This window comes from Aegilops tauschii, chromosome 1, assembly GCF_002575655.3.
Source record: "Aegilops tauschii subsp. strangulata cultivar AL8/78 chromosome 1, Aet v6.0, whole genome shotgun sequence".
Lineage (NCBI taxonomy): Eukaryota > Viridiplantae > Streptophyta > Magnoliopsida > Poales > Poaceae > Aegilops > Aegilops tauschii.
Window position 1 is genome coordinate 381,872,284 of NC_053035.3, and position 16,845 is coordinate 381,889,128.

Genomic DNA, 16,845 nt, shown 5'->3' on the forward strand with positions numbered 1-16,845 from the left:
GTGTACAAGACCTGATGTGTGCCTTGCTATTAACTTAGCAGGGAGGTACCAAAGTAATCCAGGAGTGGATCATTGGACAGCGGTCAAGAACATCCTGAAATACCTGAAAAGGACTAAGGATATGTTTCTCGTTTATGGAGGTGACAAAGAGCTCGTCGTAAATGGTTACGTCGATGCAAGCATTGACACTGATCCGGACGATTCTAAATCGCAAACCGGATACGTGTTTACATTGAACGGTGGAGCTGTCAGTTGGTGCAGTTTTAAACAAAGCGTCGTGGCGGGATCTACGTGTGAAGCTGAGTACATAGCTGCTTCGGAAGCAGCCAATGAAGGAGTCTGGATGAAGGAGTTCATATCCGATCTAGGTGTCATACCTAGTGCATCGGGACCAATGAAAATCTTTTGTGACAATACTGGTGCAATTGCCTTGGCAAAGGAATCCAGATTTCACAAGAGAACCAAGCACATCAAAAGACGCTTCAATTCCATCCGGGATCAAGTCCAGGTGGGAGACATAGAGATTTTCAAGATACATACGGATCTGAATGTTGCAGACCCGTTGACTAAGCCACTTCCACGAGCAAAACATGATCAACAACAAAACTCCATGGGTGTTAGAATCATTACTGTGTAATCTAGATTATTGACTCTAGTGCAAGTGGGAGACTGAAGGAAATATTCCCTAGAGGCAATAATAAAGTTATTATTTATTTCCTCATATCATGATAAATGTTTATTATTCATGCTAGAATTGTATTAACCGGGAAACATAATACATGTTTGAATACATAGACAAACATAGTGTCACTAGTATGCCTCTACTTGACTAGCTCGTTGATCAAAGATGGTTGAGTTTCCTAGCCATAGACATGAGTTGTCATTTGATTAACGGGGTCACATCATTAGGAGAATGATGTGATTGACTTGACCCATTCCGTTAGCTTAGCACTTGATCGTTTAGTTTACTGCTATTGCTTTCTTCATGACTTATACATGTTCCTATGACTATGAGATTATGCAACTCCCAATTACCGGAGGAACACTTTGTGTGCTACCAAACGTCACAACGTAATGCTCTACATGTGTCTCCGATGGTACTTGTTGAGTTGGCATAGATCGAGACTAGGATTTGTCACTCCGATTGTCGGAGAGGTATCTCTGGGCCCTCTCGGTAATGCACATCACAATAAGCCTTGCAAGCAATGTGACTAATGAGTTAGTTACGGGATGACGCATTACGTAACGAGTAAAGAGACTTGTCGATAACGAGATTGAGCTAGGTATTGAGATACCGACGATCGAATCTCCGGCAAGTAATATACCAATGACAAAGGGAACAACGTATGTTGTTATGCGGTTTGACCGATAAAGATCTTCGTAGAATATGTAGGAGCCAATATGAGCATCCAGGTTCCGCTATTGGTTATTGACCGGAGACGTGTCTCAGTCATGTCTACATAGTTCTCGAACCCGTAGGGTCCGCACGCTTAAAGTTCGGTGACGATCAGTATTATGATTTTTGTGTTTTGATGTACCGAAGGTTGTTCGGAGTCCCGGATATGATCATGGACATGATGAGGAGTCTCGAAATGGTCGAGACGTAAAGATCGATATATTGGACGACTATATTCGGACACCGGAAGTGTTCCGGGTGGTTTCGGAGAAAACCAGAGTGCCGGAGGGTTACCGGAACCCCCCGGGAGAAATAGTGGGCCTTATGGGCCTTAGTGGAGAGAGAGAGGGCTGGCCTAGGGCAGGCCGCGCGCCCCTCCCCCTCTGGTCCGAATTGGACTAGGAGAGGGGGGCGGCGCCCCCCTTTCCTTCTCCCTCCCCCCTTCCTTTCCCCCTCCTAGTAGTAGGAAAGAGGGGAGTCCTACTCCTACTAGGAGGAGGACTCCTCCTCCTGGCGCGCACACAAGGGGCCGGCCGGCCTCCCCCTTGCTTCTTTATATACGGGGGCAGGGGCACCTCTAAACACACAAGTTGATCTGTTGATCTCTCCCAGCCGTGTGCGGTGCCCCCCTCCACCATAATCCACCTCGATCATATCGTAGCGGTGCTTAGGCAAAGCCCTGCGTCGGTAGCATCATCATCACCGTCATCACGCCGTCGTGCTGACAAAACTCTCCGGTGAAGCTTTGCTGGATCGAAGCTCGCGGGACGTCATCGAGCTGAACGTGTGCTGAACTCGGAGGTGCCGTGCGTTCGGTACTTGGATCGGTCGGATCATGAAGACGTACGACTACATCAACCGCGTTGTGCTAACGCTTCCGCTTTCGGTCTACGAGGGTACGTGGACAACACTCTCCCCTTTCGTTGCTATGCATCACCATGATCTTGCATGTGCGTAGGATTTTTTTGAAATTACTACATTCCCCAACAACAAGAACCCCTTTTGCTTTGCTACTATTAATTTTTGGTATCCAGGGAAAATATGGTCGCAACAAATATTTCTCTTGGATCCACCCCTGCTATTAATGTCTCCTATCTTGTACAACAAATATTTGAAAACATTGCCATATTTTGTGGGGGATGCAGAGACAGAAGCCTCTTCATTGACATCTTAATTGCAACAAATATTTCAAAACTGGGGATGTATGGCAAATATGGTTGCATTGTAAGCCTCTGCATTTGAAATAGCTGCTATTTGTTGGCAACTTTTTCAGGCAACAAGAGGGTGTTATTTCCTATACAGGAAGCCTATGCATAAGCTTATACTTCCCTCCATGTTGCTCACTCATATGGTTTGGTGAATTAGTTACTTCTGTGTGCATATGAAATTACATTTTACATAATCAAACAAAAAGAATCACATGTCATAGCATCATCTCCATTTAGGATTCTAAAATGGGCATTGATGGTCAAGACATAATTTTTAAAAATCTCTACTCCTAATGTCTGAGTTGGTGAATAGCATCCACGGTTTATTTTTGCTGTTTTTTTTCATCCCCTCCCCCACCACACCGGTTTAGTTTCGCGTCACCCTCTCACACAATGAAAAAAATCTGAAAGGATCAGAACTTTCCATACTGACGCAAGTTATTTAGTAATATTTTTATGTGAAAGAATCAATCACGATCAATCTCTAAAGATCAAATCTAATTTAATTAACCTTACCTTAAATCGCTCAATCACATTAATTAGGAAAGAAAATAACCAATCATGGATCTCCTAATCAGATATGTGAGGCATTATTTCCATCTATTTGTCAGCCGAATCAGAGGTGAGGCATTCTTTCCAACGAAAAAGGCGCACGACCCCTGCCCACCGGCTCACCATGCCGCCATCGCCCTACTACCCTCTCCACTTCGCCGTAGCACTCGCTGCCCGCACGCACCATCAAGCAGCCTCCACGGTGCCCACGCGCCTCGGCCATGCAACCTCGACATCCATGGCAAGGTGGCTGTCGCCTGGCGGAGGTCAGGCTGAGCGGCTGGGATCTGGTGGTCGGCCGGCTAGGCACCTGAGGCGGATGTCCCCTCCTCAGAAGTGCGGACGCCGGGTCAGGTGGTGGCCTGGCCGGAGGAAGTCCAGCCAGAGCTGGCAGCCATGGAGGGCGGCTGGTGCAGGGTGGCCCTGGCCTGGCCTGGCAGCCGGCGGTGTGATTCGGTGGTGGAGGAGGCCTTATCCATGGCCGGGGCATCCACTTGATATCACGTCTCCACTAGCCACCGCCACCGCTTGATTCCATGCCTCACTTCCGCCGCCGTTTGAGCCCATGCCGCGAGACTGGGACACGACTCTAACGGGCGTATGGGACACCGCCCCGGCTGCCTGATTAACAGGCGCCACTAACTCAAAAAAATGAAGTCATTTCGGCAACACGAGTAGTACCAGACAGCGTCATGGACGGTACTGGATGCAGTGACGGGACCTTACCCTGCTTTGGGCCATGGTTGGTGATGAGCTCCCATTTCTCTCTTTCCTTCGCCTCGTATTTTTTTGTTTATGTTTCTTTTTATTCTCAGATAGAAGTCAATGGGAGGTGATGCGCCATAAGAATAAGATGTTTGCCTGAACCGTAAGTTTCCGTTTCCCACCTTACGTTAGTATCTTCGTCTAACCTTCTCCGCTTTGTCCAACTCTCCCTGCTCCCAATTTGATTTTTCCAAGTTTTCCATCGGGTAATTTTTTCTTCTTAAAATCATTAATTAGGATTTAATTTGTCTCCATAATTTCCTCCGTAATTTGCGTCTCTGCCCCCCGTACAACATCCACTCACCCACGGAGCCTCCAAGTCATCTGGCTTGCCTCTCCTCCGCCATGCCGCCTCCGCACGCCGGCTGCCTAGCTTCTCCCGCAGGGCCGACCCCTGGTGGCCTTCCTTCGATATGTCGCCTCCCCATCGACGAGTGCTAACGTCCTACGCCGCGGCTCAGGCGCCTCCCACCACGCCCCTCCTCTCCAATCACAGGTTCCATCCCGCGATCCAAAGTTTCTCTCGTCGCCGGCTCCGGACGGAGCCGCCGCCATCGGTGGGCATCTCCTTCTATAAGATCCTCCTATCTCAACAGTTTGGATCCACTCATGGACTCTTACACGCCCGTCTTTCATGGATTCATGGTCGCAGGCGCGAGCTGTGGAGGAGGGGCCAGCTTGTGTGGCGGCAGGCTTGTGCGCCGTCTCGGCTTCGGGGTAAAGCAGGTTTGGTTTCCGTCTCATGTCAAACCCTCCCTCGTGTTCTTGGTACGATTCCATGGATGGTGACACTACATGTGTGTGTGATTTCTTCCACGTTTCTAACCTTTCTACGTTGTAAGGATAGGATCAGAAGACTGAAGGAAATATGCCCTAGAGGCAATAATAAAGTTATTATTTATTTCCTTATATCATGATAAATGTTTGTTATTCATGCTAGAATTGTATTAACCGGAAACATGATACTTGTGTGAATACATAGACAAACAGAGTGTCACTAGTATGCCTCTACTTGACTAGCTCGTTGATCAAAGATGGTTATGTTTCCTAGCCATAGACATGAGTTGTCATTTGATTAACGGGATCGTATCATTAGGAGAATGATGTGATTGACTTGACCCATTCCGTTAGCTTAGCACACGATCGTTTAGTATTCTGTTATTGCTTTCTTCATGACTTATACATGTTCCTATGACTATGAGATTATGCAACTCCCGTTTACCGGAGGAACACTTTGTGTGCTACCAAACGTCACAACGTAACTGGGTGATTATAAAGGTGCTCTACAGGTGTCTCCGAAGGTACTTGTTGGGTTGGCGTATTTCGAGATTAGGATTTGTCACTCCGATTGTCGGAGAGGTATCTCTGGGCCCACTCGGTAATGCACATCACTATAAGCCTTGCAAGCATTGCAACTAATGAGTTAGTTGCGGGATGATGTATAACATAACGAGTAAAGAGACTTGCCGGTAACGAGATTGAACTAGGTATTGAGATACCGACGATCGAATCTCGGGCAAGTAACATACCGATGATAAAGGGAACAATGTATGTTGTTATGCGGTTTGACCGATAAAGATCTTCGTAGAATATGTGGGAGCCAATATGAGCATCCAGGTTCCGCTATTGGTTATTGACCGGAGACGTGTCTCAGTCATGTCTACATTGTTCTCGAACCCGTAGGGTCCACACGCTTAAAGTTTCGATGACAGTTATATTATGAGTTTATATGTTTTGATGTACCGAAGGTTGTTCGGAGTCCCGGATGTGATCACGGACATGATGAGGAGTCTCTAAATGGTCGAGACATGAAGATTGATATATTGGAAGCCTATGTTTGGATATCGGAAGTGTTCCGGGTGAAATCGGAATTTTACCGGAGTACCGAGAGGTTACCGGAACCCCCCGGGGGCTTAATGGGCCATAGTGGGCCTTAGTTCAAGATAGGAGAGGCGGCCAGGGTAGGGTCGCGCGCCCCTCCCCCCTAGTTCGAATAGGACAAGGAGAGGGGGGCGGCGCCCCCCTTTCCTTCCTCTCACCCTCCTCTCTCCCCCTCCACTCCTAGTCCAACAAGGAAAAGGGAGGGAGTCATACTCCCGGTGGGAGTAGGACTCCTCCTGGCGCGCCCCTCCTGGCCGGCCGCACCTCTCCCCTTTGATCCTTTATATACGGGGGCAGAGGGGCACCCTAGAGACACAACAATTGATCGTTTGATCTTTTAGCCGTGTGTGGTGCCCCCCTCCACCATAGTCCACCTCGATAATACTGTAGCGGTGCTTAGGCGAAGCCCTGCGTCAGTAGAACATCATCATCGTCACCATGCCATCATGCTGATGAAACTCTCCCTCAACACTCGGCTGGATCGGAGTTCGAGGGACGTCATCGGGCTGAACGTGTGCTGAACTCGGAGGTGCCGTACGTTCGGTACTTGATCGGTCGGATTGTGAAGACGTACGACTACATCAACCGCGTTGTGCTAACGCTTCCGCTTTCGGTCTACGAGGGTACGTGGACAACACTCTCCCCTCTCGTTGCTATGCATCACCATGATCTTGCGTGTGCGTAGGAAATTTTTTGAAATTACTACGTTCCCCAACAGTGGTATCAGAGCCTGGTTTTATGCGTAGATGTCATATGCACGAGTAGAACACAAGTGAGTTGTGGGCGATACAAGTCATACTGCTTACCAACATGTCATACTTTGGTTCGGCAGTATTGTTGGATGAAGCGGCCCGGACCGACATTACGCGTACGCTTACGCGAGACTGGTTCTACCGACGTGCTTTGCACACAGGTGGCTGGCGGGTGTCAGTTTCTCCAACTTTAGTTGAACCGAGTGTGGCTACGCCCGGTCCTTGCGAAGGTTAAAACAGCACCAACTTGACAAACTATCGTTGTGGTTTTGATGCGTAGGTAAGAACAGTTCTTGCTCAGCCCATAGCAGCCACGTAAAACTTGCAACAACAAAGTAGAGGACGTCTAACTTGTTTTTGCAGGGCATGTTGTGATGTGATATGGTCAAGACATGATGGGATATAAGTTGTTGTATGAGATGATCATGTTTTGTTGAATTTATCGGCTACTGGCAAAAGTTTTATGGTTGTCTCTTTATTGCATAAGATGCAAGCGCCAAATAATTGCTTTACTTTATCGCTATGCGATAGCAATAGTTGCAAGAGCAATAGTTGGCGAGACGACCATGTGACGACACATTGATATAGATCAAGATGATGGAGATCATGGTGTCATGCCGGTGACGATGGAGATCATGACGATGCTTTGGAGATGGAGATCAAAGGCACAAGATGATGATGGCCATATCATGTCACATATTATGATTGCATGTGATGTTTATCTTTTATACATCTTATCTTGCTTTGATTGACGGTAGCATTATAAGATGATCTCTCACTAAATTATCAAGGTATAAGTGTTCTCCCTGAGTATGCACCGTTGCGAAAGCTCTTCGTGCTGAGACACCACGTGATGATCGTGTGTGATAGGCTCTACGTTCAAATACAATGGGTGCAAAACAGTTGCACACGCGGAATACTCAGGTTAAACTTGACGAGCCTAGCATATAACAGATATGGCCTCGGAACACTGAGACCGAAAGGTCGAGCGTGAATCATATAGTAGATATGATCAACATAGTGATGTTCACCATTGAAACTACTCCATCTCACGTGATGATCGGACATGGTTTAGTTGATTTGGATCACGTGATCACTTAGAGGATTAGAGAGATGTCTATCTAAGTGGGAGTTCTTAAGTAATATGATTAATTGAACTTAAATTTATCATGAACTTAGTCCTGGTAGTATTAGCATATCTATGTTGTAGATCAATAGCTCGCGTTTTGCTCCCCTGTTTTATTTTGATATGTTCCTAGAGAAAACTAAGTTGAAAGATGTTAGTAGCAATGATGCGGACTTGGTCCGTGATCTGAGGATTAACCTCATTGCTGCACAGAAGTATTATGTCCTTGATGCACCGCTAGATGACAGACCTATTGCAGGAGCAGATGCAGACGTTATGAACGTTTGACAAAAGCTCGGTATGATGACTACTTGATAGTTTAGTGCACCATGCTTTACGGCTTAGAACCGGGACTTCAAAAATGTTTTGAACGCCACAGAGCATATAAGATGTTCTAAGAGTTGAAATTGGTATTTCATACTCATGCCCGTGTCGAGAGGTATGAGACCTCTGACAGTACTTTGCCTACAAGATGGAGGAGAATTGCTCAGCTAGTGAGCATGTGCTCAAAATGTCTGAGTACTACAATCACTTGAATCAAGTGGGAGTTAATATTCCAGATAAGATAGTGATTGACAAAGTTCTCTAGTCACTATCACCAAGTTACTAGAACTTCGTGATGAACTATAATATGCAAGGGATAACGGAAACGATTCCCAAGCTCTTCGTGATGCTGAAATCGACGAAGGTAGAAATCAAGAAAAACATCAAGTGTTGATGGTTGACAAGACCACTAGTTTCAAGAAAAGGGCAAAGGGAAGAAGGGGAATGATGTAGGGAGGAACCCTAGGTGGCCGATCTTTCACGAAAGGAGCGGATCCCTACGAAGAACGTGATGAACACGAGGGGAAACATGAGGGAAACACGAGAGAATCACTCAACCAACAAGAATAGATCACACATGCGCTAGATCGATGAACACAAAGGTAAGATACAAGATCCAAATCCAACAAAGGACGATACAATGGTAACCGGTTCTTCTCCGTAAGGAGGTCTTGATGGGGGTCTTCTCCGTGAGGAGGTCTTGAATCCAAGGTGGATCTTCTCCGAAGAGGGGCCACGGTCTCTCTCATGGAGTAGATCCGTAATGGATGAGCAAAGCTCTATCTCTAAATGAGCTAATCCTTTGCTAACCCTAAAACGTAGGTGGAGGGGGAGTATATATAGTCTAAGGGGCGAAGGGGTACATGGGCTTTCGGCCCGGATACACTGCACGCGGGCAGGAGGGGCCGGATGTCCGGGCGACGGCCCGGATGTCCGGGCTTTCCCGAGACACCGGATGTCCGGGCTGGTGAGATCCAGCCTCTGGACGTTCTATGATGGGCGCCGGATTTCTGGGCTGGTGCCGGATGTTCGGGCTTGCGGGAGGGGCCGGATGTCCGGGCCCTGTAGCACTTCAGTTGCTGGGCTGCTGCTGTTGTTGACATCTTCAGGGGCCGGATGTCCGGGCCAGGGCCGGATGTCCGGGGCCTGTGGACTTTCTCCGGTTCCTCTCGTCGTGCTCCTTCATCCTTGTACTTGGGGACTTGTCCATCATTCCGAGCATCTCCGAGAGGGTCTCCTTGGTACCTAGGCATGAGTAGTGTCCTCACATTAGGTAGCAACCATGTCTCACATGAATGGAAAGGAGAAGCATTTAGGAGCGGGTTCACCTTAGGTCCAATGGCGTAGGCTCGAGTGTACATGGGGATGATCGTAGGATGCTCCGCATCATCTCCCCTCCCTTGGGAAAGATCCGACCTCGGATCGAAATCCTCATCACCATGGAAACGGTTGTCGTGGACAGACTTGTAATTGGACGGAGTGGAAGTCATGGCGCAATCCAAGTACTCCAAGGTGTTTCCGGAGTGGTACACATGCAAAAAGAGAAAACACAAACAACACTTGGAAATACAATGGTTAGCGCACACAAATTGTCCATCATGTAAGAATGAGTCTGTGAGGCAAGATTGTTCATGACAAAGCACATGAAGCTTAGCAAGATGATATGGAATGAGATGTAAAGGATTCATGGGAGCAAAAGCATTCATTGTGCACATAAATGTGGTCTGAATGTGATCAATGCAACCACGGTGCAAAATGATGTCATAGTGAGACGGTTTATCAATAGCATGGATATGGCAATGGATGCTCAATATGATTATGTTATCATGCAATTGATGGTAGGCAATGTGATCATGATGTATGAATATGCCATCAAGAAAGATCACAACAAATTTGCTAAGGAAATGCGCAAGCTCATATATCATGGATGACATCGAAATACAAGATGCAACAAGGCAATCATAATGTGTGTCAATCCATGCATAGGGTGCAAACTTGTGGTGAGTATGATATGTCCATCGAGCATGACATGTATGAGCACAATCAACAAATATGAAGGTGGGGGTGCAATGTGTCAAAGGAGTGTTGATGTACCAATGCTCGATGTCGTGGCATGAGTGGAGGTTCGAAGATGCATCCAATAAGTCCGAGCGCTCCTCAATGTGAAGGTCCATAGAGTCGATCTCCAATGTAGGTCCTCCATCCAATAGATGTATCATGTAGACAATAAGAAGGAAACAACAATGAAAGAATGACCCGTCCAATATGCATATATGAGGATGGCTCAAAGGGAAGGAGGTCACCTTTAGGAGTTTCTCAAGGATGATGGAGTTGCACATCTTGTATGCCTTCACATAACCAATATGTCTCGTGATGGTACCTCCTTTTGAATCGTTCAAAATGAAAGAACATGACAAACACTCGGAAAAACAAATGAGGTTAGTGTAAATGCAAAACCTATCATTCGAGTGGTAAGATACCCAACAAGTGTATGCATCATGCTCATCATAAGAAAGGACAAGGGAGCATTTCATAGTATGAAGGCATATGATGCGAGAACAACCAAATACAATAGGCTCAATCAACCAAGCATGCATCACAAGTGAAGTGTCCAAGTCTCCAAGATCATTAAGCATATTGGCAACTATTGGAGGCAAGCGACAATAAAAAAGATATATCATGTGAGAGGCATGAACATATATGTCATCACCCCAAGAAAGCGAGTAATGGAACATGGGTGATGCAACCAAGCAAGTAATCATAGTGATCAAGTCAAGCAAGCTAGTAGTGCGAAGATGCAACGTACTAGAAGGAATCATGGCAAACATGTCATGGGTGCAAATAGTGTGCATGAATAATTCACATGACATAGCACAAGCATGAAAATAAGATATGAGAGATGTATCATCATTGTATTGGCAAGAGGTCATATGGAAATAGCAATGGAACATCATGACTCTCCCAACACAACAATCATCAATAGCATGAGGTACAAGGAAAACATGGCAATAGCAACAAGGATCTCCACCAAGCATGCAAATACACATAGAAGTAGTATAATGGTGAATCACATGTAAGTGCAAGCAAGGGTCACAATTGCATGGCAAAATCATGTAAAGAGGCATAACATGCAAAGTGAACACGATAGAATGGGCATAAGGTCACAAGTGATATATAGCCCAAAGCCGTGTGAGAGCCAAGTAAAAGGAATGCGCGAAGTCGTTGCGCGAAGGGAATGGTGGGAAGGACAATCCACGGGATCCCAAGTCATCTTTGCTCTCAAGAGCTCGTTTCGTCAACTCATGGGATTGTGAGGTTGACGAGTGTTCATAAGTACCTACACAAAACAAAGACAAAGGGAAAATTGTGTGTGCGTGGTAGATGTACACATCATCCATCATGATGCATACGTGCTTGTGTCAGTTAGCACCAAATATCCAATGCTCAAATAAATGAGATGTGTGATATAGAAACATGTCATCCATCATGAGAGGTTTGTTATTATGTATAGCATAATGGAGACTCAAATTGTGTAATGCATCATGAGAAATATGTAGAGCATTGTTATTCATGGAATGCATATGGTGCAAGCAATTATGGGAATCATGCAAAGTATGGAATGCATCAAGATCTCCTAATATGTATGAGGAAACTATGGGGGTCTCCTCATGAGCATTTGTAGAAACATCACATGGAGAATATTGACAACATCCAAAACAAAGCATATTTGGTTCTATGTGATCATGGCATGACATAGTAGATGAATTGTGTAAATCATGTAAAGGAAGCTTGGCAATATCATCACATGAAAAACAAAAGCCAATGACCATCATCTCATCATCTATGCCATAAGTGCAAATGGGATTTATTTTAATGGGGCATGCATAGTTACTATGTTGAGATTGAAATGATGTAATATGGGAGATCTCACTCATAGCATATGACAAGTTCAATGGATTGTCAAACATGAAGTGACCAATAGAATTTTCACATGATATCCTATGGAGCATAGCATCACAACTAGGTAACTCAACATGCTCATCATCATATTCATCATAAATTGGTAAGTCATGACATGAGGAAGTCGCACTAGCATGAAGCATGGGAATAGGTGGATCAACATCATGCAAGCAATCATTGATAAAATAGTCCACTAGTGGGACAAGAGAAGCACTATCACCTATGTTACCTTTGGAGTGTAGCTCATGTGTTGTAGGTGAGGTTGCAACTTGATGGTACCATGTGGGGGGTTCATCATCGTCCACCATGGCCATCGGTTTTCCCATTGGAGGTATGGACTCGTCGAGGATAGGCGTGTCATCATGTAGGAGACCTAGCACCAAAGAAAACACACTCGAAGTAGAGGTTAAGTTGTTAGAAATCATAGTGGCCTCATGTGCACTCTCAACTACCTCACTCACTAAGTGTTATGGCTCACTCACTCCCGGTATGATGCTCTCACTCATATGGTTGGTGGAGTCACTCAAATGGCTCTCAACCTCACATAGGATGTGTGGCATGCTATCAAGTGTGGGGCTAGTGGTGGTCACACTCATCCTCTCATAGGAAATGCACTCAATGTCACATATGGTGGAGTCACTCATATCACTCATGGTGGGGTGGCTCTCCTCACATGGGAATTGGGTCATCTCATGATATGTGGGTGTCGGAGAGATGTTGGTGCAAATGTCTCCATGCTCAACTCCTATCGCCGTTGTGGTTGAAGGGATAGTCCCATGCTCAACCTTCTTGTCGCCATCTTGTTGTTGGAGGCCCATATGATGTGGCACCTCATAGCTCATCTCCATGACCGAAGGGAATTTCCCATGCTCGGCCATCTTCCTTGAGGGGCTTCCGAAGATGGAAGTGTCACCCTCACTTGTAGGTGGTCGCCTTGTTGTTGAAGATGTCGATGTAGGCGAACTCACGGGAAGTAGGCGAAGATGCCGTACGTCCAAAGGCGAAGATGCCTTGAGAACACTTGGTGAAGATGCCGAAGTGGTTGGTGTAGCCGTAGCTCCGTTTTGGTGGTGCTCGTCTCGCGGTCATCTCTTGTGCTCTTGAAGTTTGGACTTGGCGTCAAGTAGCGCTTGTTGGCACTTGTGCATTTGCGCTTGTGGAGCATCTTCATGTTGATGGTGTCGTTGTCGTACTTGAGCTTGTAGTAGATGTCGTTCGTCGTCGTCGTGCACATGATGCTTGGAGGTGACTTGCCCTTCATGACGATGTTGATCACGAATGTGATGGTGGTCGCCATGTATATGTGGACGTGGACGACTTGCGCTTGCGTCGCGTGGGTGCTCCGAAGATGATCGACTTGCTCGCCGCTGCCTTGAGGATGATGAAGGGGAAGAAGACTTGTAGTCGGCCACCATGTCTCGTAGTTGATCCTTTAGCTCGCCCAACTTGGTGTCGATGTAGTCCCTTTTCCTTGCTTCGGAGTGTCGTATGTTGATGAAGGTTGTCGAGGCGCTCTCGCAAGGTAGATTGTGCACCTTGCATTTGTCGTTGTAGTCCGAAGATGGATGCTTTGGTGATGTAGTTGTTCGCACCGTCGTTGTTGTCGAAGACCGGAGATGAAATTCCTTGCCTATCCATCACAAGACTCGAGCAAATATGAGTGGGAGAAAGAGAAGAACTATACCAAATGTACCTTGACCGATGTTGAAGATGGATCAATGATCACTCAATGTGTAACAAGGAAATAGCACAATTGGTACCAATTCCTGTCGGTTTCTCACACCTACACAAATAAGGCTTATGGTGGAGCTCGGTGAGGATAGTGGCACAAAAATTTGATGCAAAATGTTAGCAAGAGTCAATAATGTTGAAAGAGATTCACAAATTCGCAAGTGAAACAAGTAGACCAATAGCAAAGAATGGCACACGGAAACACACACACGGATAGATAAATGGGGTCGTGCAACCAAGGAATGAGCACAAAATGTGGAGTCCATGGAAAACGCTCGTGTTGCACAACTCAAGAGAGACGCTAGCACGATTGCTCTATAGGCGGATACGACACTTGTGCACAACCTATGATATGCAAAATGGATAAACTTCTATCCCAAGTATGCTATGTATGTATGGTTCCCGGTGTTCGCTCAAGATGATCCAAGATGATCGGATATGACAATCTTATATGCAATGTGGTATGATGCTATGGCACTTGCTTACAAGCTCTTTGCTCTTTCTCTTTTGCTTAAAAGCTTATTGTTTTTTGTATGTATGGCCACTTTGCGAAATGCACAAACCAAGATAGCAATTGTGTATATGCGGGAACAATCTTGTGACACAAGGGATGATATGATACCAATATGATATGGTATCTATGCAATGGAAGGTATTGATCACTAATGTGCACAAGTAACGTTGCTGGAAATACTCAAATGGCTAGTCTCGATAGGCAAGTAACGCAAAATGGGCTAAGGGTTATCAATGCAATTGCAAGGGAATATACAATGGAGGGATACCACGATACCAAGATGATATGGAGGTTACCGTCCGGGGCGATGATGAGTGGCGGTGTTCTTGATGTAGATACCAAGATGATGGAGACTCGTCCCTAAGTAGCCGAAACACCTTAGGAAACAGAAAAACCGCGAACTCAAAATCTCAAATGTCAAATGGTGGTAGCGGGAATGCGGTGGTAGTTTTGCGGAAACTCAAAGGGATTGCGGAAATGCAATGATGGGTTTTGAGACGCAATGCGGAAGTCGAGGGTAAGGTGGATGGACTATACACGGTGTCGGAGTTGGAAGCACGGTCCCTAAGTAGCCGAAACACCTTAGGAGACACAACTCACAACACAAGCAAAATTGGGTTAAGTTGAGGTGGTGGAAGTTTATGATGGGTAAGCCTATGCGGAAGTTATGGTGGTGGTTGATGAAGAAGCAACCGTCCCTAAGTAGCCGAAACACCTTAGGAGACTCGAATCACTACTCAAGCAACCTCAAATGCTATGGGGAACAAATTGGGTTAGGTTGCGGAAGGCTATGGTGGTTTTGCGGAAGTTATGGTGGAAGCCCTAGGCAAAGATGCCAAAGTTCCAAAAATTTGATGGAGTCAAATGGGGATGGTAGTATTTTTATGTTATGGGGGATGTCAATAGCTTCAAAACGAGCTAAAGAACGTCAAAAACGGACTCCGGATGAATTAGTTATGCACAAAATGGTGAAACGGGACAGGCTGAATGCCCAGGGGCCGGACATCCGGGGTCGGGGCCGGATTTCCGGGACCTGATGTCCAGAACCGCGCGTGAAAATGCGCTCCAGGAGCCGGATGTCCGGGCCACGGGCTGGATATCCGGGGCTACGGGCCGGATGTCCGGGCTCCAAATCCGAGGATGAACTCGAGGAACTCGATTTTGGGGGCAGAAATTGATGATTTCGGGGGCAAATTTGCGGAGATTTCGTGGATTGAAAGTGGGGAAACTTGGGGAAATGCTAGATCTACTCAAGACACAACGAATCCACGAATCAAATTCAACAAAACATCATCAAACCAACAAATCACAAAAAAAAAATTGGGGGCTATTTTTGGTGGGGATTTTCGAATTTAGGACGAAATCAACAAAACTAGGCTAGAAAACACAACGTGGAGGCTCCGAAATCGTGATCAACGTGGCTCATGATACCAAGATGATGTAGGGCGGAACCCTAGGTGGCCGATCTTTCACGAAAGGATCGGATCCCTACGAAGAACGTGATGAACACGAGGGGAAACACGAGGGAAAACACGAGAGAATCACTCAACCAACAAGAATAGATCACACATGCGCTAGATCGATGAACACAAAGGTAAGATACAAGATCCAAATCCAACAAAGGACGATACAACGGTAACCGGTTCTTCTCTGTAAGGAGGTCTTGATGGGGGTCTTCTCCGTGAGGAGGTCTTGAATCCAAGGTGGATCTTCTCTGAAGAGGGGCCGCGGTCTCTCTCGTGGAGTAGATCCGTAATGGATGAGCAAAGTTCTATCTCTAAATGAGCTAATCCTTCGCTTACCCTAAATCGTAGGTGGAGGGGAGTATATATAGTCTAAGGGGCGAAGGGGTACATGGGCTTTCGGCCCGGATACACTGCACGCAGGCAGGAGGGGCCAGATGTCCGGGCGACGGCCCGGATGTCCGGGCTTTCCCAAGACGCCGGATGTCCAGGCGCTGGGCCGGATGTCCGGGCTGGCGAGATCCAGCTTCTGGACGTTCTGTGATGGGCGCCGGATTTCCGGGCTGGTGCCGGATGTCCGGGCTTGCGGGAGGGGCCGGATGTCCGGGGCCTAGCCGGATGTCCGGGTCCTGTAGCACTTCGGTTGCTGGGCTGCTGCTGTTGTTGACATCTTCAGGGGTCGGATGTCCGGGCCAGGGCCGGATGTCCGGGGCCTGTGGACTTTCTCCGGTTCCTCTCGTCGTGCTCCTTCATCCTTTTACTTGGGGACTTGTCCATCATTCCGAGCATCTCCGAGAGGGTCTCCTTGGTACCTAGGCATGTGTAGTGTCCTTGCATTAGGTAGCAACCATGTCTCACATGAATGGAAAGGAGAAGCATTTAGGAGCGGGTTCACCTTAGGTCCAATGGCGTAGGCTCGAGTATACATGGGGATGATCGTAGGATGCTCCGCATCAGGGAACTTCAAGAAGAACGGCAAGCGAGTTGCTGCTCAAGTGAAGAAGCCCAAGTCTGGACCTAAGCCTGAGACTGAGTGCTTCTACTGCAAAGGAACTGGTCACTGGAAGCGGAACTGCCCCAAGTATTTGGCGGATAAGAAGGATGGCGAAGTGAACAAGGTATATTTGATGTACATGTTATTGATGTGTACTTACTAGTGTTAATAGCAACCCC